General features: G+C 32.8%; 1 protein-coding gene and 1 long non-coding RNA gene across 4 annotated transcripts in view; one reads left to right on the plus strand and one right to left on the minus strand.

Moving 5' to 3' along the window:
* Positions 1-26,975, plus strand: part of LOC114334275 (farnesol dehydrogenase) — a 104,363-nt gene that overhangs the window by 22,532 nt on the left and 54,856 nt on the right. Inside the window, exon 1 of one of the 3 annotated variants that reach the window (XM_050646022.1) lies at positions 20,475-20,493. The exons of 1 other annotated variant lie outside the window; for it this stretch is intronic. The gene's annotated coding sequence lies outside the window, so the exon portion shown is untranslated. Of the gene's footprint in view, positions 1-20,474; positions 20,494-26,295; positions 26,315-26,975 lie in introns of those variants that run through there. One more of the 3 variants, XM_050646021.1, reaches the window with a different exon arrangement.
* Positions 24,868-26,863, minus strand: LOC126881650 (uncharacterized). The gene is made up of 3 exons (XR_007696951.1): positions 26,606-26,863; positions 26,116-26,518; positions 24,868-25,407 (listed from the first exon to the last, which is right to left on the minus strand). It is a non-coding gene; the product is annotated as an uncharacterized LOC126881650 (long non-coding RNA).

Here is a 26,975-nt window from a genome sequence, read left to right on the forward strand (position 1 = left end):
AAAACAAAATTTTGACGCAGCTGTCAAAGGTCAAAGTCACTGTCATTTTAATTTACAAGTTGCATCATGAAAGCACAAACAACTATTATTTTTCAAAACTCTTTACCAACAAAAATATTTATCCATTTGGGATCCTTGCAAAATTTAAAAAAAATATATCATACCATATTTAAACAAAATCCTTTATCACACGTCACAAACTACACGGAAAGGGGGTTCATCTACAAACAAGCAGGGTCATCGACCTGAGGTGGGCTTCATGGCTTCCTTTTTATTTCGGGGCAATCAACTGGATAAACATCACGGGACTGGAACTCAAAATGTCTACATCAGGACATCAATCGGGACTCGGAAGACTTCATTTAAACAGGAACTTGGACAAGATACAGGGACTTCATACCACGCCGGCGTATAGTACTGCGTCACAACTCAAACACAGTGTAAGAGCACCCAACTTCACTACGGGGTAAAAAAAAACATCGTGCCCTCACACTAGATCTTCCAGAACGACATACTATACCCTTTACCGGCGGGTAACAAAAGGCACCACGCCCTTTTGGGGTGAGTCGGCAAGCGATCTTCACGCTTGAAGAAATCAAACCGGACTGATCTGCGCTTCGGTCTGAAGCCACAGATCGGGGAAAAGTACCACGGAAGTACCGAGCGATTTTGATCCTTAGGGATGCTTAGTTGACAAGAACTCAACTTTCAGTTCAAGATTTGTTCTAGAAAGTTCATCTACGCATTAGAACTGTACTTGTGTCAACACTTCTTACAAATTCTGTTTTTGCGTCTCAAATAAACAGGAATCTTGTAACACATTGAAATGTTGCTGCAATACTTCATGGCTGTATACAGGGTCGGCTTGGGATCTTATAATGATATTGAACTTCACAAAATAAATTGGAAAATAGACATTTTTTTGGGAATTGGGATTTTAAATTAATGTTGGAGTTTTTTCAAACGCTACAAAGCCTCCGCGCAAAAGAGAAACCTGGATAAGATTATCCAGTTTTCGATAACAAACAGAAAAAAATCCAACATGGACATCTTAGGTGTGACAGGACAACAATATCAAAATATTTAGATAATGGCTAGTGGGGATTAAACAAAACAAAAAAGTCGTTAGGGATTGGGCTAGCGTGCCATCAATCGCCAGACTCTTTAAAGTCGAGTAGACTTAAATGTTTCTTGACTCTACAAAGAACTGTAGGTGACAAGAGTTTCTGTGCCTTGGGAAAGAAACTAAACTTGTGCCCTGTGTGGACCTCGCTGACATCCACAGCAGTAACACAAGTGACATACCAGGGCAGACACAGCCTTGTCACCTCGTTGCCTAACCGCGAGCGGTTCACAAAAACTAAAAAGTTGATGTTTGACAGATAAACATCTGCCCAAACTCTGCTAACACCTAGCGAGTTTCACGGGACATTTCGGCAACGGTTCTGCAAAACGAGGATTTAGACAATCCAGTCTAAACACCTCAGTGAGACAAAATCTCACCAACAACTTACTTCAACAACTCATTCAAACAAGACAGGGCTAGACAAAGGGGTATATGACAACAACAAGGGCTAAAATCAAAACAAGACTAACAAGGGGGAGGGGGTATGTGTGACAACAACAAAAGACCAAAAAGACTAGTATACTGGGTTCAAACAGGATATCAAACTTTTTAAACAAGACTAAGGGAAATGAACGCAACATATGATATAGAGAACACTACATCATTACGTTTTCAATCAACAGTCCAATCCAGGACATAAGAACCTTTCATGAACGTTCACTAGACAACTCTCTCATTTTCAAATCACAAGCTGGGGAAAGACTTCATTTTCAAAACAGGGCTACACTTCACTTTTCGAAACAGGGGATAGACTTCATTTTTCAAGACAGGGGGGTTGGGCTTTACTTTTCAAAACTGGGGATAGACTTACTTTTCAAAACTGGGGGCATTTCATTTCTCAAGACTGGGGGTGGACTTTATTTTTCAAAACGGGGGGCTACTTTTTCAAAACAGGGGGTGAAAGCAACACGCAAGGGGAAGACCAAAGGGACATTGGAAAGTATGACAGTTCTGACGAACAACCGCTTCCATTTATCGACCGAAAGCAAGCTTCACCTGTACTCAACGCGGCCAGATCCTAACCTCACCAGCCTTGTCACAGCTTCTGCTCTTGGCCTACTTTCAATCAACAAAGAGAAGAGAGGTCAACTAACTATTCGCCAAAAAAAATCAAACTCCAGCACGGACACGGGCTAACAGACAACACAGGCTAATAGACAACACGGGCTAATAGACAACACGGGCTAATAGACAACACGGGCTAATAGACAACACAGGCTAATAGACAACACGGGACAACAGACAATGGGCTCTAAAACTTCCAGACAAAACAGGGATAGACAAACAAACAGACAACAACATACTTTTTGACTTCTAGATATACTCAGGGGCTTACAAACACAAACAATATTGAAATTTGGTTCCTATATGAGCTCACACGGGATAAGACATTTCTTGCTCCGACTACTAATGAAAGTGTTCACAGATAGCTGAACAACACTTCCTTCATCACGAGTATTACACTTGTGACATGTCAGATACAAAAAGACATACTTCATTCACGGGGGGACTTCAACTACTTCACTGGGGGGGAGACTTCAACTACTACTTCACGGGCTCTTTTTAACTAACCTCTGGCATCCTTTTGACACCTACAAAGATAGATTAGTAAAAAAAAAAAAAACAAGGGGCAACACAGACAAGGGGGGGGCTTTTTCAGGGGCTAACTTCTACACTTCAAGACAGTTATTCTCAAACAGTGTCGACAGAGAACGCTATCTTCAAATCTAAAAGTGACAGCTTTTCTCCTGGCTGCTTGAAAAAAACACAGAAGTGGGGGGCCTCTCCACGGTTTCCCTCTTCACTTCTTCACGGGGCCACTTCTCAAGGGGTAACTTCTCTCACACAGACTATACGGGACTAAACTCATACACGGACCATACCAACAACATTACACATCTAATCAAATGACCAAATCAATAAATCACAAAAAACGATTATTCTGTAAAAAAAACTGTTGATCTATAGGAATACATGCAAAAAATACAACATACTGTTATACTTCATAATTGGATTCAATATTCAAAATATTTAACGTTACTTTTAATCAAAATTTTCAAAAAAAATTTTACGTTACTTTTTTATTCAACTGTTTGTCTATATATTTCATCAATATTTTCAAAAAAATTCAAATCAATGCTTTCATCATGGGTACAATATCAATACAATACAGTTAGTACGCTAAAATAACATACAATTCTGTTCTACGATACATACAATACCAGTATACATATGGGGTTACAAGTTAAATACACTATGATGTATGAAATGGTACATGCCCATACAATCAACAGCACGACCAAATCAACATCACAACAAAATGTGTACTTACTTACACCTCTTTGGAAAAATTATTAACTTTTGCAACAAAAACTACAAAAATGGGCTCTTTCATGGGGACTAACAGACTGAAACAGTTTCGGGGGCACTAAAAGACATGAAACAGTTTCGGGGGGGCAAGACAAGAGGAATCTGGGCTAAACTACATGGGAAGACTGGGGCGATATTTACTCGGGTCAAACTTCAGGGTGTACGTTACAAGTATTACAAGCGTAACACTAAGTGGGGGGGTGGCTAAAGATATTGGGGACTAGTAGATAGGCTAACTACTAGTTGAACATGTCTACAAGCTAGACTTGTAACAATGGGCATACAAAACATGACACGAGTCGAGCTTCCATGTTATCGGAAACACTTGCACCACAAACTGAGATCGGCTACCCAAGACGGGCACTGCCTAACAGTTGTAGTACAAATGAAACCGAAAGGAGGCTAAAGGGATATGGTAGTGGGCACATGCTAATGGGGTCAGGGGGAGGCAAAAAAGACATGCCCCACGTTCTAGGGCGACAGTTGAAGCGTTTTACATGTCTGCTCATATGGGAACAAGGAAAGACTATCTATAGAGATACTGGGGGGTAAGAATGGGGCTAAAGAAGAAGAAGCAGACACATAAAGCCTCGTTGCGGGACGGCAGCTCATTTGTTGTGCGGGAGCTAGGTCGTAGATTCGTTAGGGAGGGTGAAGGGGTGTTAAGATGACTACACTACCATAACTAAATACATAAGGGTACTTACTCTGACTAGAGGATCTTTCTACTATTTAACAAAAAGGGACGCCGTTTGAAATAAATCCTCTATTTCACCTATGGGTACTTACTGGATACTTTCTTACTTACGGGTACCAATCGGGGGGACAATCATCATTGATTCCTCTTTGGGGTTACATTGGGACAACATCTTTCCTTATTATTGGCTTCTATGCCATATTCTTTCTTTTCTCCTGAACTAAAACTTTCATACAGTTGCATTAGTTTTCTGTTAAAATTTTTCCAAAGGCTACAGAAATGAGATGATAGATACACTTTCACAAACATTTATTTAAAACTTTACGGTGGTTTTTTTTTTAAACAAACAAAAAAACTTTTAACAGGAAATGATTTTACAGGACAAAATATCTACAAATCTTTTACATTACAAAAAAAATCTTCAATTTAACATAACAAAAGAATGACAAAAGAACTTGTTGGACAGTGTATGTCAAAACAAAATTTTGACGCAGCTGTCAAAGGTCAAAGTCACTGTCATTTTAATTTACAAGTTGCATCATGAAAGCACAAACAACTATTATTTTTCAAAACTCTTTACCAACAAAAATATTTATCCATTTGGGATCCTTGCAAAATTTAAAAAAAATATATCATACCATATTTAAACAAAATCCTTTATCACACGTCACAAACTACACGGAAAGGGGGTTCATCTACAAACAAGCAGGGTCATCGACCTGAGGTGGGCTTCATGGCTTCCTTTTTATTTCGGGGCAATCAACTGGATAAACATCACGGGACTGGAACTCAAAATGTCTACATCAGGACATCAATCGGGACTCGGAAGACTTCATTTAAACAGGAACTTGGACAAGATACAGGGACTTCATACCACGCCGGCGTATAGTACTGCGTCACAACTCAAACACAGTGTAAGAGCACCCAACTTCACTACGGGGTAAAAAAAAACATCGTGCCCTCACACTAGATCTTCCAGAACGACATACTATACCCTTTACCGGCGGGTAACAAAAGGCACCACGCCCTTTTGGGGTGAGTCGGCAAGCGATCTTCACGCTTGAAGAAATCAAACCGGACTGATCTGCGCTTCGGTCTGAAGCCACAGATCGGGGAAAAGTACCACGGAAGTACCGAGCGATTTTGATCCTTAGGGATGCTTAGTTGACAAGAACTCAACTTTCAGTTCAAGATTTGTTCTAGAAAGTTCATCTACGCATTAGAACTGTACTTGTGTCAACACTTCTTACAAATTCTGTTTTTGCGTCTCAAATAAACAGGAATCTTGTAACACATTGAAATGTTGCTGCAATACTTCATGGCTGTATACAGGGTCGGCTTGGGATCTTATAATGATATTGAACTTCACAAAATAAATTGGAAAATAGACATTTTTTTGGGAATTGGGATTTTAAATTAATGTTGGAGTTTTTTCAAACGCTACAACTGTTACCACATGGTCTTGTCTTTGGCTGTACTAAAGTTTTTAAATATTAACTATACACTTAAATGTTACATACTTATACATTACATTGGTTCATGGATAAGGTTTTTTTTACTATGTACATCTTATCTTTTGCTACATGTCTTTTTAAGGTAACGCTAGTGCTTTTTTACCTCTCTTTTGGATGTTGTTTCTTATAACACTCTTTTTGTAGATGAACTGATGATGTCTACTGAGCAGTAGACGAAACGTCTTCAATAAATAGATGAAGTAGCTGAATTCTTTGTCTCTTTTTTCACCCACTTGACCGATAAAACCCTACACTTACGAGTGCTCCTTTGTTATATTGGAATTGACGGTCGTACTCCTTTATGATGTCTTCTGTTACAGAGGGTTTTTACGCTAATACCAGGCGCATCCATGGGGAACTACCAGTGAAAAAGCTTAAGAGATGGACCAATCTGACCGAAAAACTAGCTACAGCTGAAGCAAGAAGAACTTTCCTTCTAGAGTGCAGGAGAACCAAGAAAATTCCTAGATTTATCACAGACACCACTTCTAACATACTTACTACTACCACAGGAACCCACGATCACACACTCCAACGCAGGAGCCAGGCTCTTAATAGACAGGTGAGGGCACGATTACTTAATTTCCATATATCGAAGGTTCATTCAGATATTAAATTCATTTTTGGTCAAATAAATAATGTCACTGATTTCTTAGATCACACTTTACCTGCATCTTTGTTAGATAGGTTTGAGACCTCTTTACACAAGAAATTTAATTTCGTTTATAATAAAACTATTTTACATCTTCAGAGTAAGCTTGATAAATTGGGTACACCAGACTTCCACAAAATTCCATTTAATCCTAATTGGATAAAGAATCTTTCTAATGTGGATGTTCCTCAAAATATTCTAAAGTTATTATCTTTGGGCCCTAAATTTGGTCTGGAACCTACCTTCAAAGATTATTCAATCAGTAGGACCCTTGCAGATGTGGAAAATATATTGTCTCATGCAGACAATGCTGATCTTCTTTCCCTAAGGTCATCTTCTAACAACATTCTGTTGAATTATACCAACCGCCCTAGGCAATCCATTTCTGAAATTGATAAGATTTATAGGGAAACGGTATCGTTTTTAAAAACCCACCCTAATCTTCTCGTTCTCACCAGTGACAAAGGCAATGCCACTGTTCTTATGGATAAAGATCAATACATCAGCCTCAGTCAATCATTGTTAGATGACGTTAGGTATTACCAACCTCTTACTTCAAACCCCTGTTCAAAATTTTCTAACAAAATTAATAAATTCATTACTCATTTAAAAAATATTAAGATCATAGATCAAACTTTAGCTAAGTCATTACATAATTATGATGGTTATGCTCCAAGATTTTATTGTCTGCCCAAAATTCACAAGCCCACATTGAGCATGAGGCCTATTGTTTCCTCAATTAATTCACCTAATATACATATTGCTAAATTTTTGACTGATATCTTGTCAAAATCTTATAATTACAATAATGATTACAACATTGTTGACTCTTTTCAATTTAGTGAATTTATTAATGACTTGAAGCTACCACATGGTTATATTTTGGTGAGTTTTGATGTAGTTTCACTTTTTACTAACCTTCCCTTGGCTAGTGTCCTTACTTCACTAAGAAATCATTGGAATATTATCCAACCTAATTCTCCAGTTTCCTGGGAAGTGTTTGCAGAATTGCTCCAATTAGTGTTTGACACTAATTTTTTGGTCTTCAACGACAAATTTTATTTACAAATTTTTGGGACACCAATGGGTTCCTCGATTTCACCCATCCTAGTGAATTATGTTTTGGATGATTTAGTTTCTGACCGGCTGGGTTATTTAGATTTTCAAGTTCCTTTTGTTAAACGTTATGTGGACGACCTATTACTAGCCTTACCACCAGACAAGACTCAGGCCACCTTGTCCATCTTCAATGGGTTTGATCCTCACTTGCAGTTCACATGTGAACTCGAGGACCCCAACAACCAGAGTATCCCCTTCTTGGACATGCGTGTCACTAGAAGTGGAGATAACACACTCTGTACAAGCTGGTATAGGAAACCAATGGCCTCTAATAGGTTTCTCAACTACCATTCTTGTCATCCTTTTAAATATAAAATAAATCTTATTAAAGCTTTAAGCTGCAGGCTACATAGGTTGACACATCCGGTTAATCGAAGGGAATCCCTTCTGTTACTCAGAAGTATATTGGTAGATAATTCCTACCCTTCATCCCTTATCAATAAATTTCTTTTTTCCCAAAGTTACGGTTCTTCTCTGAACGACATACCCAATGGTGACCAACTTAGATCAATATCGAATAATACTGTTAACATCACAATTCTGCCTACTACTAATCTTGGGACTCCTGTTTCCCAGTTTTCTTCACTTCCTTATTTTCCTCAGGTTACTGATAAACTTATTAAACTATATAAAAATAATAATATTCCTGTTAAGATTGCAATTAAGAACGCAAGATCAGTCAGAAATTTGTTCTCTAAGACTAAAACACCCTTGTCCCCTTTGGAACAGGTTAATGTGGTCTACCACATACCTTGTGCTGAATGTGACGCATGTTATGTAGGGCAAACAAAGCGAGCTTTAAAATCACGTTTAATTTCACACCGTAGTGATATCAATTTGAAAAAACCAACTTGTGCCTTAGCCCAACATGCAATAGATACAAAACATAAGGTGGACTTTGATGAAGCCAAGATCCTTTGCAATGAACGCAACCTGTCGAAAAGACAGTTCTTAGAGATGTGTTTCATATTAAAAACCTCTAATGTACTTAACAAGAGAACTGACATCAGTAACTTGAGTCAAATATACCATGCATTGATTTTGCAGAATTAGTTGGTATTATTACACTCAAATTATTATATTGTAAAAAAGTTTTTGTGGTTTTCAGGCTTTTCCCACTTCTTTTAATATTGATCTTGCGGAATCAGTAGATGTTATTACACTTAAATTATTTTATTGTAAAAAAGTTTTTGGTGGTTTTTTCAAGCTTTTCCCACTTTTTTTTTTGATAATAACAGTTACTTAATAGATTGAACAATTTAAAATTTTCCATAGGATAAAATTTTGCATTATTGATATTAATTATAAATTACAATTTGCTAAACTGATTTATAAATTTTCTTAAATTATTGCATATTTTTTCTTGCATTTTGAGCTGCGATATATGGGAGTTATACTATTGTACTATCTTATATATTCGTTGGTAGCTGGATGACCAGTACTAACGTAGGCACTTTTCCATATAATTGTGTGAAGTGCCCTCACTTGTTTAAAATAAACTGTGATTCTTGTCTACGAGGTATAAGGTACATCCCTTGATTACTTCTTGATATTACTTTCACTTTTTAAACACTTTTATAACTGTTTTAAATACATCAATTTAAATTTTACCGCGCTGCGCTGCAGTTGTCAGTCACTCTTTGTTATAAAATTTTTTAAAGGTTGCCTGCCTCTTGGCGAGATGTCAGTTTACACCTGATAATTCAAACTCCATTTTCTTTTGTGTGTCCGTTGGGCTAGGATGACCTGCTGGTAACTATTCAACTTTAAATTTTCGAAGTTGCATATTAGCACTATATTCATTTAATGATGTTGCCTAAGGTTAAAATGAAGTATGCTTAAACACTACTAAATTTTTGGAAGTGTGAATCTGGTTTTTTCTTGGTTCATTCTTGACTTTGGAAAAAAAAGCAAGCCAGCTTTTTTCCACTTGTTTTTTATATGTGACTGTTACCACATGGTCTTGTCTTTGGCTGTACTAAAGTTTTTAAATATTAACTATACACTTAAATGTTACATACTTATACATTACATTGGTTCATGGATAAGGTTTTTTTTACTATGTACATCTTATCTTTTGCTACATGTCTTTTTAAGGTAACGCTAGTGCTTTTTTACCTCTCTTTTGGATGTTGTTTCTTATAACACTCTTTTTGTAGATGAACTGATGATGTCTACTGAGCAGTAGACGAAACGTCTTCAATAAATAGATGAAGTAGCTGAATTCTTTGTCTCTTTTTTCACCCACTTGACCGATAAAACCCTACACTTACGAGTGCTCCTTTGTTATATTGGAATTGACGGTCGTACTCCTTTATGATGTCTTCTGTTACAGAGGGTTTTTACGCTAATACCAGGCGCATCCATGGGGAACTACCAGTGAAAAAGCTTAAGAGATGGACCAATCTGACCGAAAAACTAGCTACAGCTGAAGCAAGAAGAACTTTCCTTCTAGAGTGCAGGAGAACCAAGAAAATTCCTAGATTTATCACAGACACCACTTCTAACATACTTACTACTACCACAGGAACCCACGATCACACACTCCAACGCAGGAGCCAGGCTCTTAATAGACAGGTGAGGGCACGATTACTTAATTTCCATATATCGAAGGTTCATTCAGATATTAAATTCATTTTTGGTCAAATAAATAATGTCACTGATTTCTTAGATCACACTTTACCTGCATCTTTGTTAGATAGGTTTGAGACCTCTTTACACAAGAAATTTAATTTCGTTTATAATAAAACTATTTTACATCTTCAGAGTAAGCTTGATAAATTGGGTACACCAGACTTCCACAAAATTCCATTTAATCCTAATTGGATAAAGAATCTTTCTAATGTGGATGTTCCTCAAAATATTCTAAAGTTATTATCTTTGGGCCCTAAATTTGGTCTGGAACCTACCTTCAAAGATTATTCAATCAGTAGGACCCTTGCAGATGTGGAAAATATATTGTCTCATGCAGACAATGCTGATCTTCTTTCCCTAAGGTCATCTTCTAACAACATTCTGTTGAATTATACCAACCGCCCTAGGCAATCCATTTCTGAAATTGATAAGATTTATAGGGAAACGGTATCGTTTTTAAAAACCCACCCTAATCTTCTCGTTCTCACCAGTGACAAAGGCAATGCCACTGTTCTTATGGATAAAGATCAATACATCAGCCTCAGTCAATCATTGTTAGATGACGTTAGGTATTACCAACCTCTTACTTCAAACCCCTGTTCAAAATTTTCTAACAAAATTAATAAATTCATTACTCATTTAAAAAATATTAAGATCATAGATCAAACTTTAGCTAAGTCATTACATAATTATGATGGTTATGCTCCAAGATTTTATTGTCTGCCCAAAATTCACAAGCCCACATTGAGCATGAGGCCTATTGTTTCCTCAATTAATTCACCTAATATACATATTGCTAAATTTTTGACTGATATCTTGTCAAAATCTTATAATTACAATAATGATTACAACATTGTTGACTCTTTTCAATTTAGTGAATTTATTAATGACTTGAAGCTACCACATGGTTATATTTTGGTGAGTTTTGATGTAGTTTCACTTTTTACTAACCTTCCCTTGGCTAGTGTCCTTACTTCACTAAGAAATCATTGGAATATTATCCAACCTAATTCTCCAGTTTCCTGGGAAGTGTTTGCAGAATTGCTCCAATTAGTGTTTGACACTAATTTTTTGGTCTTCAACGACAAATTTTATTTACAAATTTTTGGGACACCAATGGGTTCCTCGATTTCACCCATCCTAGTGAATTATGTTTTGGATGATTTAGTTTCTGACCGGCTGGGTTATTTAGATTTTCAAGTTCCTTTTGTTAAACGTTATGTGGACGACCTATTACTAGCCTTACCACCAGACAAGACTCAGGCCACCTTGTCCATCTTCAATGGGTTTGATCCTCACTTGCAGTTCACATGTGAACTCGAGGACCCCAACAACCAGAGTATCCCCTTCTTGGACATGCGTGTCACTAGAAGTGGAGATAACACACTCTGTACAAGCTGGTATAGGAAACCAATGGCCTCTAATAGGTTTCTCAACTACCATTCTTGTCATCCTTTTAAATATAAAATAAATCTTATTAAAGCTTTAAGCTGCAGGCTACATAGGTTGACACATCCGGTTAATCGAAGGGAATCCCTTCTGTTACTCAGAAGTATATTGGTAGATAATTCCTACCCTTCATCCCTTATCAATAAATTTCTTTTTTCCCAAAGTTACGGTTCTTCTCTGAACGACATACCCAATGGTGACCAACTTAGATCAATATCGAATAATACTGTTAACATCACAATTCTGCCTACTACTAATCTTGGGACTCCTGTTTCCCAGTTTTCTTCACTTCCTTATTTTCCTCAGGTTACTGATAAACTTATTAAACTATATAAAAATAATAATATTCCTGTTAAGATTGCAATTAAGAACGCAAGATCAGTCAGAAATTTGTTCTCTAAGACTAAAACACCCTTGTCCCCTTTGGAACAGGTTAATGTGGTCTACCACATACCTTGTGCTGAATGTGACGCATGTTATGTAGGGCAAACAAAGCGAGCTTTAAAATCACGTTTAATTTCACACCGTAGTGATATCAATTTGAAAAAACCAACTTGTGCCTTAGCCCAACATGCAATAGATACAAAACATAAGGTGGACTTTGATGAAGCCAAGATCCTTTGCAATGAACGCAACCTGTCGAAAAGACAGTTCTTAGAGATGTGTTTCATATTAAAAACCTCTAATGTACTTAACAAGAGAACTGACATCAGTAACTTGAGTCAAATATACCATGCATTGATTTTGCAGAATTAGTTGGTATTATTACACTCAAATTATTATATTGTAAAAAAGTTTTTGTGGTTTTCAGGCTTTTCCCACTTCTTTTAATATTGATCTTGCGGAATCAGTAGATGTTATTACACTTAAATTATTTTATTGTAAAAAAGTTTTTGGTGGTTTTTTCAAGCTTTTCCCACTTTTTTTTTGATAATAACAGTTACTTAATAGATTGAACAATTTAAAATTTTCCATAGGATAAAATTTTGCATTATTGATATTAATTATAAATTACAATTTGCTAAACTGATTTATAAATTTTCTTAAATTATTGCATATTTTTTCTTGCATTTTGAGCTGCGATATATGGGAGTTATACTATTGTACTATCTTATATATTCGTTGGTAGCTGGATGACCAGTACTAACGTAGGCACTTTTCCATATAATTGTGTGAAGTGCCCTCACTTGTTTAAAATAAACTGTGATTCTTGTCTACGAGGTATAAGGTACATCCCTTGATTACTTCTTGATATTACTTTCACTTTTTAAACACTTTTATAACTGTTTTAAATACATCAATTTAAATTTTACCGCGCTGCGCTGCAGTTGTCAGTCACTCTTTGTTATAAAATTTTTTAAAGGTTGCCTGCCTCTTGGCGAGATGTCAGTTTACACCTGATAATTCAAACTCCATTTTCTTTTGTGTGTCCGTTGGGCTAGGATGACCTGCTGGTAACTATTCAACTTTAAATTTTCGAAGTTGCATATTAGCACTATATTCATTTAATGATGTTGCCTAAGGTTAAAATGAAGTATGCTTAAACACTACTAAATTTTTGGAAGTGTGAATCTGGTTTTTTCTTGGTTCATTCTTGACTTTGGAAAAAAAAGCAAGCCAGCTTTTTTCCACTTGTTTTTTATATGTGACTGTTACCACATGGTCTTGTCTTTGGCTGTACTAAAGTTTTTAAATATTAACTATACACTTAAATGTTACATACTTATACATTACATTGGTTCATGGATAAGGTTTTTTTTACTATGTACATCTTATCTTTTGCTACATGTCTTTTTAAGGTAACGCTAGTGCTTTTTTACCTCTCTTTTGGATGTTGTTTCTTATAACACTCTTTTTGTAGATGAACTGATGATGTCTACTGAGCAGTAGACGAAACGTCTTCAATAAATAGATGAAGTAGCTGAATTCTTTGTCTCTTTTTTCACCCACTTGACCGATAAAACCCTACACTTACGAGTGCTCCTTTGTTATATTGGAATTGACGGTCGTACTCCTTTATGATATATATATATATATATATATACCCCCGTATGTTTAACTCCTCCTTTCGGAAAGCAGCTATAAGTCGTCTCCCAGAAGGAGTGAGTATATGTACTTTTTGATTTGAGTATATCGCTTGAAACACCTTTATGATATGCAGTGTGGAAAAATATAAATCATTTTTTTTTTATTTTTTTAATCTACTATTTTTCTCTCCTCCTTACATTGTGCAATGTTTGAATCTTCCACGTGTATAATTACATTATCCATTTCTAACAGGTTTCGGTCTTCCTGAGTATATTTTTGTTACAAAATGCATTTAATAGATTAACCAACCTGTGTTGCCAGATTTAGACGTTTGTCTCGCCATGGCAAAATTTTAAAAGAACTGTGACGTCATGAAATCACCTGTTTGTTCATAGTGATGCGTTTGTTTAAGTTTTATTTTTGATGTTATACCTTTGCTTTAATTTGGTTTTGTTTTGTGGTTTTTAACATTTAAATGAAATGAATACTTGTGGTGAATCTGATAATAATTATTATAAATATATTATTATCTCTGTTTTTAAAATGTTATAGGTATATTTTGTTTTAGTTTAATTGCGTTATGTACCTACTTTCGTTAATGAAAAAGTCGATTTCTAAAATAATATTAATGTCTGTAAGGTGTAAATTTTGTTTATTCTTTTGTTATTTAACTCGGGTTCCGTAAATTAAATTATGTTTTACTTCAGCATTTGCCCTAAAACGAGTTTTTAATCTTAAAGTTATTGATAAAACATTAATTCTTCAACTAGAAAAGTCCATAGTTATAAAGAATGTAGGCATCTATTCTATTTATAAATATGTGTATTATAATCAGATCCTGGAAGCTCGTAAGATTCTATTAGAAAACATCATCAGTTTTTTATTCATAAGTTCTCTTTATTCTTGTGGTAGGTATTTGTCATACCCCTATTGGGCTGGTCCCCCCACTTTGCACAAATTAAAAAACAACTGCGATAAATTACGAGCTATATATGAGAGTTTTGTACTTGTTTTGGGATTCTATCCTCATCCATTCTTTGTACGTGACCAAACCATCTTAGTTATATTTAGTTGATTTCCTCATTTATTGTATGTGTGACCTTCATTATTTCTCGTATCCGTTCATTGGTGACATGTTATCTTCTTGATCTTCCAGAAATCCATTTCGGTGACCTCTAACATTTGTTTTGATTTTTCCTTCATATGCCATACTGTGCAGCTGTACGTTATAATGCTTTATACTACGGCATTATAGATCTATTTCTTGTTTTGATCGTTTATCTGATTGTCCCAGAGTACTGAGTTTAAAAGCGTAATTGCTTTCCTGCTCTGAATATTCCGTTTTTAATGGCTCCGTCCAGTGTTCGTGATTTTCGTGGTTTTAGCTCCAGGTATTTATAATCGTTACATTTACTAATTGTTTCTCCTCCGGCTAGTAGCAAGTCCTGCTGCGTTCCATCGATATTCATATATTTGTCTCTTTGATCTCTAGTCTCCATTTCCTATATTCCTCTATTAGCTTTCTTGTCATGTAACATATATCATCTTAGTCTTGTCATCGTTGTCTTAACCCCCCAAACAACCCTTTAATCGATTCAACAAAGAGAAAAACGTTGGGAAAGATTAAAATATTTATCGTACCGCAGATATAATTCGTATAGCATATAAAGTATAAGATTAAACTCTTAAAATTCGCGCATTTTGATTATTGAGCTACAACCCACTCTCAAGAAAACCTACTCATCTTCCAGTCCTAAGAGAGAATTGAACTTAAAATGAATAAAATCATTTATTAAACATCTAATAAATTCCTTACTTGAAAAAACTTTTAATAGAAGAACCTTTCGATTTTTTAGGAAAAAGTGAAAAATAAAACAGACGCCATTTCCACAAAAATTAAAATATTTAGTAATCCCTATGCGACTTTTTTATTTTTGGCATAAGTAATGACATCATAAATTTTGACCTGTTTATAGAGTTTTTTTTGACACAGAACGAAATTTATGTTTCTTTGTTAGCAAAGATTTTACTTGTCTTTTTTTAATTTTTGAAGGATACAAAATAACCGAGACAGAAACACTTGAAGCCTAAATTTTACTGCGAAAACCATGTAACCGGGGCCCTTTAATTAATCCTTTTAAAAAATGTATTTAAATTTAATAAAATTTTATAGCTAATAAAATTGCCTTTCAAATGGTTTTTGGATCAACCTGATATAATAAAAATTAACGGAGTTATGAAAAAAAAAATAATAATTTGCTTGGAAAAATGTTTGGAGCATAAATTTGGATGCTATCAACTTCTTCTGTAGCTCAGTTAATAGGTATTTCAAAGTACTTTGACAAGTGTTAAGTAAGTGTATGTTATAAAATGCACCGTTTTCTCGTTATTTAAGCTTGAACGCTTAGATTTGAGTAGGTACTCGCCGAAAAAAAAAATATACATTAAATTAACTATTCGCTCCGTGCATGACTCCACAATTTGGCATTAAACATATACACATTTAAAATATTTGACGTTAATATGTAATATTTATTTGCCATTTTTGATTAAATTTGTTATACAGACATATAGTCTAAGATCCGAATAGGAGGTAGAAATGTACCCATCTGCTTGCCGGATGAAACATTTTTTTTTATTAAATTTCATATATAGACAAACTCGACCAGCATGAGTTGTCTATAAAAATCGTGTCATAGCAATCCCTAAGGGGGAGGGCGTAGTTTTTTTGCACAAAAAAGGGCGAAAATCAACATATTTATTATTGTTAAATAATAAGCATAAAGCAAAAAATATGTCGACAGCGTTACCTCAAGGAATGTCTAAAGAAAATATATACGCAATTCCAGGTGGGTCGGTCAAGTAGTTCTTGAGTTGCAATGTCTACAGCCTTTGAAAAAAGCAGTTTTGAGGAAAAGGCGTTTAAAGTATTGTCAACTTTTATTTTCAATTTCTTTTTTGTCTGTCAAATCGTCAAATGATATACACCGGAATATCTTTTTGAATCGCGGAGTAATTTACAAAAGAAAATGAGAACAGCTGCTGACCGTTGTTCTTACGTTCAAGCGTGCGTGCTAACGCGAACCTGCTGCAAAGCGAGCCGAAAATAGGGATATTCAACACTATCTTCCTACCTTCGACTCGGTTTGCAGTATCTTCGCGCCAGCGCGCTTGAGCTTAGTGAGAAACGGTCAACAGCTGTTCTCATTTTCTTTTGTAAATTACCCCGCGATTCAAAAACATTCCGGTTTGCATCACTATATGTTTTGACAGACAAAAAAAATGAAAATAAAAGTTGACAATAGATACTTTAAAAGCGTTTTTCTCAAAACTGCTATTTTCAAAGACTTTAGACATTGTAACTCAAAAACCACTTGACCAACTCACCTGGAATTTTGTACACATTTTCGTTAGACATTCCTTTAGGTAACACTGTCGAGATATCGTAATACACTTTGTTTTATGCTTATATTTTGTTTAACAATAATGAATATGTTGATTTTCACCCTTTTTCTGTAAAAAATTTCATTGTTTTGTCTTCTGAGTGATACTAAAAAGTCAAAGATCATTAAAACTAAAAGAAACTTGACAGCGTTACCTCGAGAAGTCATAAGCTAATAAAATCTTTTTGAATTTTTTGTCTACCATGCTCCAATGATAAATTCTGATGTCCACCGTTGGCTTATTTTTCAATATTTTTTCTTGAATTTTTTTTTTAATATTTTTCGAATTATACTTAATATGCTTATTTAATTTAAAAATAAAATTATTCTCTCATACTTTCAAAAAAAATTCAAAAAAATGTGCTTAAAATGTTGATTTCAACCCCTACGGCCCCCCTTAAGGATAGCTATGACACGATTTTGATAGTCAACCCATGCTAAAAATATTATTTGTCCATGTATGAAATTTAATAAAAAAATGTTTCATCCGGCAAGCAGATGGGTACATTTCGACCTCCTATTCGGATCCCGTACTATTAAGTGTGTTCGCGGAGACAGTCAAGGACTGGTCCACGACAAGTGGAGCATGCGCACTTTAAAATAATATAAATAATACCGTTGATAGATAAATATACACGATATATTTAATATTATTAATTATACAGACAATTAAAATATACGGGGCAGAAAACTTGGTACTGAACGACAGACAAAGAAAAAGATTACAAGCTACAAAAATGAGATAGTTTAGAATAGTGGTGGGAGCAAGAAGATTAGACAAAAGAAGAAACGAAGATATAAGACATGAACTACAGGTAAAATCGTTCAACGAAAAAATTAAAGAAAAGACGTTAAATGGGCTGGACACATGATAAGAATGACTGGTTACATAGAAGTGAAAATGGCATGGGAGGCCAAAGCAGTGGATAAAAGCACGAGGGGTACACCAAGCAAAAGCTGGAACACTAATTTAAACGAAATACTGGAGAAAAGAGGAACACCGTGGAAAGAAGCAAAAGTTTTAGCAGCAGATAGGAAGAAGTGGCGGAAATTTGCAGAGAGCAGCATATAACCTATGGGTATAAGAGGCAATCGATTATGTATGTATGTATTAATTATTAAAATACAGGTATAATTACTAATAAACGACAATACATTACATAAATATAATTGGAATTAAAATGCCCATGCGTTTGTCGTGAACTAAAACTCACTATATTAATTTTAATTAATATAATAGTAAGAATAGCGAAATGTATGTTTTGATCTATATTATAGAATTATATGTACACACATCTAAATCAAATGTAAGATTAAACAAAATAAAACAAATATAAAAAATAACTACTAAATCCACTGAAAAACTAGAATGAACACACAAATAAACATAGTTTAATAAATAATGGAAAAAATAACAAAACCAAAAAAAAAACAGAAACAAAAAACATCAAAAATAAAAAAACACTGAAAAATTATACACGCATTTATTTATGAAACCACTATATAGGTAGTCATAAATAAACGGTGCTAATACTTCAAGATATTAGGCGATAAACGACGCGAGAGACCAACAGCCGAATATTCCTAAAATAGATTTAATTGCATGCAGTGTTGCCCGATTTGCGGAATACCTATGCTATGTAAAAATATAAACATATATTCAGCGGAAGACCTACCATCGGAAATACCTACATTTCGTATACTGCAGTCAATATACGTAGAGCGGTGGCGCCGCCGCAACTCTCGGTCATGTCTCAAACTAAATTATACAAAATGTTAAAAAAACCATAATAAGTCGTCCCTCTAAAAAGTTGTAGAAAGGTGAAATATGATAAATTAAATCGATTTACATTGATTTCTTTCGCTCCTCCATATACTGTGGAGCTATGTCGGTCGGACGACCTAACATATGAAAAATGTCAATGAATGGAAGAGTGAAACATGGTGGGGTATATATATATATATATATATATATATATATATATATATATATATATATATATATATATATATATTGTCATGATTTTAAATAGTTATTATGATTTTTTAAGATACTCAAACCATAGAATAGTTAAAAATAATAGATAATTTAGTAATTTTAATAAAGCCCAAAGTATATGGATAGTTTTTTTTATTATTGCCACTTTTGAGGGGTATCGTTGATTGGAAGGTTGAGAAGAATGAGAATTATAAAAAGAACTAAAGTTAGGAGAGCACTTAGTAATAATTAAATAGTTATAAGATGGTTTTATTTAAGTGTATAAAGGTAGAATTACATGAGAAATCAAAATAGGTAATCCTATATCAAAGATGATATTTCAATGACATATAAATTAGAAATTAGTAAATAGAATATATAATAATTTGAATTTTGAGTTTTACCAGAGAATTACTTCTATTTGTATCATACAATAGCCTTATTTGTTCGTAAGAATCATCAAAAGGTTCCATGTTTCCAAAAGTCACTTCGAAAGGAACTTCGTTAAGGTGATACGTCTTGCATCATTTAGCTGCATGTGTAGATTTGTGAAATTATGTTGAAATAGACATCAATCTAAAATTTGAGAACAATAGTTAGTTCAATATTAATAGTATTAGTATAAATTTTAAAGAAAAATGTGGAAAATAGTTCAATAGAATCATAGCTTTGACAAGTGTCGAAACTATAGGTCAAATTAACGTATAAGAATGATATTTTGAGGAAATGGCTTATGCATATTCAATTGCTGATTTATTTTGTGTAAATTGAAAGTTATTTCAATCCTTTGTATGTAGTAATTGTGTAAATATTTGAATTTTAATATGTGAGTGTAAGTGATAAAGAAACTAAAAATGAAGTGTCGGACGTTGAAATGAACCCTAATAGAACTTTAATAAGGGCACCTAGCAAGAAGGAAATTATATCAAAATGAACTAGAAAGTTTAATCTATTCAAATCCCAGATTAGATTATACCCAAAGATTAGGATAGAATCACAATTTGGGTTCATATTTCCAAAATTTTCATCAAAATTATTATTTTGATGAAATGTCAAATTTATTGGAATTTTTTGATTGGTGAATTCAAATTTTCATAGCAAGGATTGTTATTAATAATTAATTTCCATTGGCTGTGAAGGGACGCCAAGCCAAAAGGAATCCATTTTAGAGACTTCTGCAGGCTTTTGAACAAGCAACACCTGTTTATAAGGAGCTCCGCAATTTTTTGAAAAAAATGCGTTAAATCGTAAAAATTTTAAATTAAAAACTTTTATTCTACTAACCTGTATAAATAATCTTCATGGTGAAGAAAAAATTTTCAAAAATGACCCTCAACTTTATAAGAAAAGTGAAAAAGTATTCCGATGCGGGTATCTACCATGTTTAGAACATTGTTCCAGTGAAAGAGAAGCAGTTGGTTTCGTCTTGGATCCGAAGAGACTTCATAGCAGTTTGGTTTATCTTCATATTACATCGTGAAAGGTTGTACTGAACAGTTTATATTTTTAATTGATCATGATCTAAAGTCAATGTTTTTCATTTTCTAGCTTTAATATAACAAATTTTGAATATTCAAGATAATTTTGGGTTATCTTCGACTTAAATTTTTGTCAAATACTTTTATTTTTTTTATATAGTTAAATTCATTGCATCATATTTCGTCCTTCAGACTTTCGACTAGATAACCTAAAATAAATAATTTAGCGTTAGATAGATCAGCAAATATTTCAAGTTGATATCATATTGATCTGATCTATATTATTGTATAATTACCTTGTATTTTTGATGTTGCATAACAAAGCCTTTATTTTCAATATATTTCCAAATTCGTGTACAATATTCGACAGTCTTTTGTTATTTATCAACCATTTCATATAGCTGTATTTTTGTGTCGTTTGTTTAGTTGATATTTCAGAAATCTTTTCTCACACCTCCACAGATAGGAGATCTCATGCAGAATTCACTTTATAACTGAGCTAGTAAGGTAAGTGATTAATAGATGGCGCCGGGCAAAATCAATATTAAAATCAATTATTAAATCAGTATATTTAAAAAAATTCTATAAATAAATAAAAATAAATAAACATAATTCTATAATAATAAAATATAATTAAATTAAATAAATTAAATAAAATAATTAATAATAAAAATAAATAAAATAAAATAACTTCTATAATAATTGGCGCAACCAACGTGGAACGATAAGATAAATATAGGGCAAAATAGTCACATATTAAATAATCAATATTAAAATTTTGAGTCTGATATATTTTACAAAATGGCAGATGGACGTAGATCTGTTTCGAAGACGACAAAGGAAGAAGAGGAACAGAAACAAGAAAAGTCTGACCTTGAAAAATTCATGGAGTTAATATTAACAAAAATAGAAGAAAATAATAATAAAATAGAAAGAAAATTAATTCACTTAGATGAAAACAACAAGAAAATGGGAAATAAATTAGAGGGAAATAGTAAATCATTAGAAGAAAAATTAGTAGAAAATAGTCAAAAAGTAGAACAAAAATTAGAAGAAAATAGTCAAAGGGTAGAAGAAAAATTAGAAGAAAATAGTCAAAAGATGGAAGACAAGTTAGAAGAAAATAACAGAAAAGCAGAAGAAAATAGTCAGAGGTTGGAAAAGAAACTTGAAGAGAACATTAAAAGAATAGAAGAACAAATGGAACAGAGAATAAATAAGAGTATTGGAGAAGTGAAAATGTTGTACGGAGAGATCATGAATAAACATGAAAATTTAGAAACTAAATTAACTGTTGAAAATCAAGAGATTAAAACACAGATACAACAGCATAAAGAAAGAATAAATATAGTAGAAGAAGATATAGAAAAGGAAGCAGAGTGGACGAACAGAAGATTCATCATGGTAGATGAAAACATAAATCAAATCAAGAAAGATCAGAAAACATCCAAGGAAAAGGAGGATCAATTGGAGAATAAATTAAAGTTTGAAGTAAAAGAAGTTAAACAAGAGATAGAAAAGATGGAGAAGAAGATTAGGAATACAACAAAAGGAACAATAGTCCATACTATAGAAACATCGGAGAACAGAATTTATTTTAATGGGGACTATAAATCTCAACATCCAGTACCATTTATTCGTATACTCACAACCAAATATTTGCAATACAATGACTTCGACGAATTTCGTGAAGTCATTAGAAATCAGCTGAAGGGTGAAGCGTTGATTTGGTATACGAATGTGGAGAATGAGATCCAAGATTTTGATGGTTTTAAAGTGAAGTTTTTGGAATTTTTCTGGGGACAGTCCAGACAACAAGTTGTGAGAGCAGAATTGTTTGGAGGAAGATATAACTCCAACTCTAGAACAAGCATGCATCTGTATGCTATGAGATTATATAGTGCTGCCCAGTATCTGGATGGAAAACTCACAGAGAAGGAACTGGTGAACCACATAATAGTCCATTTTGAAAGTCAGATAGAGAATATCCGACTAAATTTTCATTTTACCGACTTCAACATGCTCTGCAATTTTCTTATTGAAAAGGAAAAAGCTTTTCAAAGTTATAGAAGCAGAAATAATAATAATGGCAATTTTCAAAATTTTATTGATAGTAATAATTACAATGACAACAGATATGATAATAATAATAACAATAATCAAACTTGGAATAATAAAAATAACAATAATAATAACAATAACTATAACAATCAAAACAGAAGTCAAAATAATAGATCAAATTATAATTATAATAATAATAGAAATAACAATGGACGTGGAGGTTATAATAATTATAACCAAAATAATAATAATAATAGGGGATATAATAATTACAGAGATAATAATTATAGAAATAATGGTGATAGAAATAACTCTAATGGTAATAATAATTTTTACAATAATAATGACAATAATGGTGATAGCAGACGATCACCAAGACGAGATATGGGTAATTCGAGTTCGAATCAGCCTTCCAACCAAAATAGTAGAAATAGTGATAATAGGGCACAATTTAGTGTAAATAATATAGTCATGGATGGTGAAATTTCTGATCAACCATCAACGTCATCAGGTGTTCAAATGGAGTCATTTGAACAGAATTTTGTAGATCGCACCTGCTAGGCAATATAGCAACCAAACTGTACGAGCATCATAGGGAATTTTTGGACATGGGAGCTAATGTTATATCGAAAAAGTTCAGGGGATTAATTTTTATTAAAGTTCAATTTTGTGGTAAATATTTTAAAGTTTTATTGGATACAGGGTCAGAGATTTCCTTAATTAGTGAAAATGTCATTAAAAATTTGAATTTAGAAGATTCATGTTTTAAAATTCCTAAGTTAAGTTTAGTAGGTGCAAATAATAAAACGATTACACATGTTAATAAAAGTATTGTTGGTCATATTAAATTAATTAAAAAAGATTATATTCTACAACTGATTGTCATTGATAAGATGAAATATGATATTATGATTGGATCGGATATGTTAGACAAAATGGGTATGGTAATCAATTATGAGAAAGGTTTGGTACAAGTAGAGGAGGAGTATGTGAAATTTGAGGAAGAATTATGTCCAGAAAAGGGCAAGGAATTGATGAATATGAGGAGAATGTATATGGAGGATAATGAAATATTTAATGAATTAAGTCCAGAAAAGGGCAATGAATTGATAAATAATGATTATATAGATATTAATAATGTATTATATGAAGATGTTGATGATGAGGTGTGTAAAAGTAGTATGGATATAATGGAGGAGGAAGTGATATGTAAGAAAGAGTGGATAGGAGAAGTGAAGAAAATATTATTAAAGTATGAAGGACTCATAAATGAGGAAAATAGATTTGCTAGTGATTATGTTCACAAAATAGAAGTTAGAAATATCCAAGATTTTAGACCGAAAACATATCCGATACCATATAGATACCGAAGTGAGGTAAATAGAGAAGTAGAAAAGATGTTAGAAAATGGAATAATAGAAAAATGTAATTCAAGAATAATAAATCCAATTGTTGTAGTCAAAAAGAACAGTGGAGAATTAAGACTTTGTCTAGATGCAAGAAATTTAAATAATCACACCATACCGCAATACGAAGCACCTGCTACAACGGAAACTATTTTCGGGAGAATAACGGGGGCAAAATATTATAGCAAAGTAGATTTGAGACATAGTTTTTGGTTAATTCCTTTAGCCCATGAATCCAGAGATTATACAGCTTTCATGATAGATGGTGTTCTGTACAGATTTTGTGTTGTGCCTTATGGTTTGCAAAGTTCATGTAGTGCTTTAGTTCGTGCTCTTCATAATATTTTAGATAAATATGATGATTTTATTCTTCATTATATAGACGATATCCTTATACTTTCAAAAGACGAATTTTCACACCTAAAACATATTGAAATATTATTAAGAGAATTAGATTTAGCGGGTCTTAAAATAAATATAAAGAAATGCCAATTTTTTCAAGATAGTGTTACATTTTTGGGATATAAAATAGATAATTTGGGAGTTTCAATGGACGAGGAGAGAGTAGAAAGAATAAAGGAGTACCCTACTCCTAAAAATATTAAAAATTTGCGTGGTTTTCTTGGTTTGATCAACTATTTTAAAAGGCTTGTGCCTGATTTGAGCCAAAAGATAGTTCCTTTAAATCATTTACTCAAGAAGGGAGTGAAATGGTATTTTTCATTATTTTAATTTGCGTTTGAAAATATTTTCTTAATATAAATGATTTGTATAAATATTACCAAGGATAGATTAAAGTTTATAGGATAAGTAATTTTTTTTAAATAAATATAATTTATATAATAGTTAAAATTTTAAATGAAAAATTTAAATTTTACTTAAGAAAAATTATCAATTTTTCATTTAGGGCAATTGTCATGATTTTAAATAGTTATTATGATTTTTTAAGATACTCAAACCATAGAATAGTTAAAAATAATAGATAATTTAGTAATTTTAATAAAGCCCAAAGTATATGGATAATTTTTTTTATTATTGCCACTTTTGAGGGGTATCGTTGATTGGAAGGTTGAGAAGAATGAGAATTATAAAAAGAACTAAAGTTAGGAGAGCACTTAGTAATAATTAAATAGTTATAAGATGGTTTTATTTAAGTGTATAAAGGTAGAATTACATGAGAAATCAAAATAGGTAATCCTATATCAAAGATGATATTTCAATGACATATAAATTAGAAATTAGTAAATAGAATATATAATAATTTGAATTTTGAGTTTTACCAGAGAATTACTTCTATTTGTATCATACAATAGCCTTATTTGTTCGTAAGAATCATCAAAAGGTTCCATGTTTCCAAAAGTCACTTCGAAAGGAACTTCGTTAAGGTGATACGTCTTGCATCATTTAGCTGCATGTGTAGATTTGTGAAATTATGTTGAAATAGACATCAATCTAAAATTTGAGAACAATAGTTAGTTCAATATTAATAGTATTAGTATAAATTTTAAAGAAAAATGTGGAAAATAGTTCAATAGAATCATAGCTTTGACAAGTGTCGAAACTATAGGTCAAATTAACGTATAAGAATGATATTTTGAGGAAATGGCTTATGCATATTCAATTGCTGATTTATTTTGTGTAAATTGAAAGTTATTTCAATCCTTTGTATGTAGTAATTGTGTAAATATTTGAATTTTAATATGTGAGTGTAAGTGATAAAGAAACTAAAAATGAAGTGTCGGACGTTGAAATGAACCCTAATAGAACTTTAATAAGGGCACCTAGCAAGAAGGAAATTATATCAAAATGAACTAGAAAGTTTAATCTATTCAAATCCCAGATTAGATTATACCCAAAGATTAGGATAGAATCACAATTTGGGTTCATATTTCCAAAATTTTCATCAAAATTATTATTTTGATGAAATGTCAAATTTATTGGAATTTTTTTATTGGTGAATTCAAATTTTCATAGCAAGGATTGTTATTAATAATTAATTTCCATTGGCTGTGAAGGGACGCCAAGCCAAAAGGAATCCATTTTAGAGACTTCTGCAGGCTTTTGAACAAGCAACACCTGTTTATAAGGAGCTCCGCAATTTTTTGAAAAAAATGCGTTAAATCGTAAAAATTTTAAATTAAAAACTTTTATTCTACTAACCTGTATAAATAATCTTCATGGTGAAGAAAAAATTTTCAAAAATGACCCTCAACTTTATAAGAAAAGTGAAAAAGTATTCCGATGCGGGTATCTACCATGTTTAGAACATTGTTCCAGTGAAAGAGAAGCAGTTGGTTTCGTCTTGGATCCGAAGAGACTTCATAGCAGTTTGGTTTATCTTCATATTACATCGTGAAAGGTTGTACTGAACAGTTTATATTTTTAATTGATCATGATCTAAAGTCAATGTTTTTCATTTTCTAGCTTTAATATAACAAATTTTGAATATTCAAGATAATTTTGGGTTATCTTCGACTTAAATTTTTGTCAAATACTTTTATTTTTTTTATATAGTTAAATTCATTGCATCATATTTCGTCCTTCAGACTTTCGACTAGATAACCTAAAATAAATAATTTAGCGTTAGATAGATCAGCAAATATTTCAAGTTGATATCATATTGATCTGATCTATATTATTGTATAATTACCTTGTATTTTTGATGTTGCATAACAAAGCCTTTATTTTCAATATATTTCCAAATTCGTGTACAATATTCGACAGTCTTTTGTTATTTATCAACCATTTCATATAGCTGTATTTTTGTGTCGTTTGTTTAGTTGATATTTCAGAAATCTTTTCTCACACCTCCACAGATAGGAGATCTCATGCAGAATTCACTTTATAACTGAGCTAGTAAGGTAAGTGATTAATAGATGGCGCCGGGCAAAATCAATATTAAAATCAATTATTAAATCAGTATATTTAAAAAAATTCTATAAATAAATAAAAATAAATAAACATAATTCTATAATAATAAAATATAATTAAATTAAATAAATTAAATAAAATAATTAATA

This window comes from Diabrotica virgifera, chromosome 3, assembly GCF_917563875.1.
Source record: "Diabrotica virgifera virgifera chromosome 3, PGI_DIABVI_V3a".
NCBI lineage: Eukaryota > Metazoa > Arthropoda > Insecta > Coleoptera > Chrysomelidae > Diabrotica > Diabrotica virgifera.